We start from the raw sequence: 3,721 nt of genomic DNA, 5'->3' as shown, positions 1-3,721 counted from the left end.
GCGCGGGGGTGCCGCCGGGCTGGATCCAAGGCGATTGGATCCGGTCTTCGATTTGGCTGGTGGAACTGGACAAGCTGGCGGAGTCGGGGTTAATCGCCAAGGGAGCGGCGAGGTTGCCGGAGGGGGAGATGAGTCCCCAGCCTCGACCGGGTGAGTGTGTCCTGCTCGCCACCCACGTCGACTGCGGTTTTTCACTTCCCCCGCATCCATTCTTCCGGGGGTTCCTGAACTTTTTCGTTGCTCAACTCCACCGTTGCTGTCCCAACACCATCACGTACTTGGCTGCTTTCGTGTCGATGTGCGAGAACTTCTTGGGGTGTCGACCGCACTTGGGTCTTTCAAACACATCTTCACCATTCGTTCCCAATTGGTAAAAAGGTGAAGTCCAGTGACTCAAAAACCCATGTTATCCAGATGTGTGGGGGTTTAGGTATCCAAAAGAGGAAAGGGAGTGCCTTTCCTACCATGACTCTTCCTGACTCCGTTAGAGGCTGGCAGTCGACTTGGTTCTATTGCCAAGATGTCGCAGCTCCAGGTCAGTGGACCGGCCTTCCCCACTTCTCATTTGACCGAGTCCAGGCTCCTGCTCCACTGAAAGTGACTATTGGCGAGACCATGGAGACGAGGATGTTGGTGGATAGGGTGGTTCAGCTTATCAACGATGGCATTACGGGCCTGGATCTGTTGGAGGTGTTCCTTAGTCGACACATCCAGCCTCTCCAGGCCCGCGATCACCCGATGTGGCTGTATTCCGGACCGGACGACACTGCTCGGGTCCATCCAGAAGAAGTGTCGTCTGAAGCGGTAGCTTTGTGGCCGAGGAGCATCACAGGCAATCAGGACAATCGTAGAGGATCTAGGCGAGTTGTTCCCTTTAGCAACGTAAACCCACCCGACAAGGTATGCTTTTGTTCCGATTGCTTCTCATTCATGCTCTGACTGCCCTTGATATTGACCGACTCTCGTTCGCCCAATTTGTTCTGCAGGTGTTCACTGAGATGCATTCGATGCCCAATGGTGAACATGCCTTGGAACAGGCCCAGGAGGGGGAGGACAGCGCGGAAGATAGTGACGAGTGGGATTCTCAAGGAGACGGCAAGGAAGAGGAGAGCGAGGAGTCGGACGAGGAGGAGGAAGTCGACTCGCCGCCGCGCTCCGAACGCTGATCCAAACAGCAGCATGATCCAGCTGGCAGGCGCGGGAAAAGCGTGGGTCCGAGTGCCAATACTCAGAAGCGCACTCGGACGTCGACTCTGGAGCCGACGGAGAAGGTGGCCAAGCAGCCTAAAGTTGCTCCCTCCAAGGCCCAGAAGACATTGCCGCGAATCAAGATGGACGTCCCCGTTACCTCAGGGTGGGTACCTTGTTTGTGTTTCCGTGAGTCTATTGAAACTTTTCTTGATCTGACCAACCAATTCTTCTGTCTTTCTAGCCCCACTTCTGCTGCCACTGACATGGACGTTGACAAGGCACCAAGAGACGAAGAGGCCACCTCACGAGCTGGTAAGTTCATTCGACCGAGTTTTGTTTAGTCGAGTGGATGGCCAATTGACTGAAAACTTGACACTTCTCTTCTTATGTAGCTCCACAAGATATTGTTGTGCTTCCTGATGACGAAGAAGAATAAGTGCCTCTACGGGAGAGGAGGAAGAAGAGTGGAAGCTCAAGCAGGAGGGAGCTTGAAGTCCAGGTCCCTTAGTCGACACCGGCACCTGAAGCGATAGTCCGGACCAACATAACATTCGCTAACCCGTTGACGACTGATCGTCTGTCGGGGTCGACTGCGCAGACACCTGCTGCGCCGGTGCAACTCGACTCATCCGACCCGGCAGCTACTTCGACCCCTCTGGAGCCATCCCACTTTGCTACATATCAAACTCCAAACGACTCGCCGGGTGCCGCTAGGGAAGCTCTTCGCCAAGCGAACCTTGTCATGGAGCAGGTGAAAGTGATGCATGAAGCCAGTCAGATAGCTTACAATGCCAGCACTTCCCTTCAGACCAATGTTCAGGTCAGCAAAATTCCGACTGAAATTTTTGAATGTCGTTTTATATCTGATCACCCACTGGGTGTTCCTTCGTTTAGAACTCAGGAAATCTTCAATACTGCACTTTTTGAATCAATGGGGGCACGTCGAGTGCACCCACTGGGTCTAGTCCCCGATACCACGGTTGGCTGTTGGCAGTCGACTAAGGTCTAATGATGTGCCTCTCTTTCTTTCTTTTTTTTTGAACTCATGCTGAGTATTGACCTGATCTAGTGGGGGCACGCTAAGTGCACCCACTAGGTGTAGTCCCCGAGACTGCTGTTGAATATTTGATTCGGCAGTAGTCTTAGAGTAATGCTTTTCTTTCACTGTTGCTTGTATCTGTCGACTGACATGTCTGTCTTTCTGGCTGCAGAGGTCTTGTGATCTTGGAGCTCGGCTCACCGAGTTAAAGAAGAAGCATATCAGCGTTGAACTTGACCTCGAACTTGCGAAGAAGAATCTGAAGACTGCCCAACAAGAAACAAACATCACGGGAGGTGATCACTCGACCATTCTGTCTGTTTTGTAGCTTCACACTTCACACTAGTTTTTCCTTTAGTCTCTTTGAACCGAGTGATTTCACACGACCAGATGTGCATAGTGAAAATCGTCAACTTCAGTTCTGTTTGAAGAGTGTTATTTCTTTAGAGAGGATGAAGGAGGCTTTGGAGCAGAAGGATCTGGATCTGGCGGCCGCCCAGAAGGAAGCATGCGAGAAGACGAAGCTTGCGGACCAGAAGCTGGCTTCGGTCAGCAAATTGGCGGAGGAGAACACGAAGCTAAAGACTGCCATCTCAGATGCTAATCGGAAAGTCGAGCAACTGAAGAAGGACAAGGAAAACCTGACCACTAAAGTTGGCGGCCTCAAGACCAAGACTAACAAGCTAGAGTCCTATCTGGAGCAACTCGCCGGCAAGCTTGTTCTAAATCTTGAAGGTACGATCAGTCGACTGCGATTAATTTGTTGCCAATTGAACTTTCTTGTCCTGCCGTCGACTCATCACTTTTTGCAATGGGACAGAACTGTGTCAGGACTTTGAGGCTAAAACTGGGCGGGTGGAGACGGGTCTCGACCCCATCAACTGTCCGGTGAAAGATAACACCGCAATGAATGAGCTCCGATTGGAGTCACGCTTAGATGGTGCGGTTGCTTATCTTGCCCGGCTGGAGGCGGCGATGGCCCAAGTGGATGTTGAACTCTGGCCTCGGGCGGAAATGTCTCAAGACCTCGAGTCTCTGATGACTCGACTAAATCAAATTCCATGTCGAGTGCAAGACTGGAAGAAATCTTTTGCCTGCTGTGGCGCCGATGTCGCTTTGTCTTTGGTCAGAGTGCACTGCAAGGAGGCTAAGGAAGACAAATTAGCAGCTCTCAAAGTGGCAAACACTAAGAAGCACTCCTTCCAGGACTTCATGGACACTTTCCTCGACACAGCTACTCGCATCGCTGACAGTATCAACCTCGACAACTTCTGCGACCCGGCCAGTCCTTCTCCCGCTGAGTGATTAAAAAACATTATGCCTCACTTTTATTTGCCTCGGAATGCCGAGTGAATTTGTAACCGTTAAAACTCCTTCGCGCCTGATGCCTGAGCACTTTATCCTGCGGTTAAGGAACTTTGGATTTATCATCTCATATATTGCGTCCGTCTCCGAATGAAATTCGTTTTTCTCCCGAATTGTTGTCTGTTT

The sequence above is a fragment of the Triticum dicoccoides genome, chromosome 5B (genome assembly GCF_002162155.2).
Source record: "Triticum dicoccoides isolate Atlit2015 ecotype Zavitan chromosome 5B, WEW_v2.0, whole genome shotgun sequence".
Classification (NCBI taxonomy): domain Eukaryota; kingdom Viridiplantae; phylum Streptophyta; class Magnoliopsida; order Poales; family Poaceae; genus Triticum; species Triticum dicoccoides.
This window is presented reverse-complemented; position numbering follows the sequence as displayed.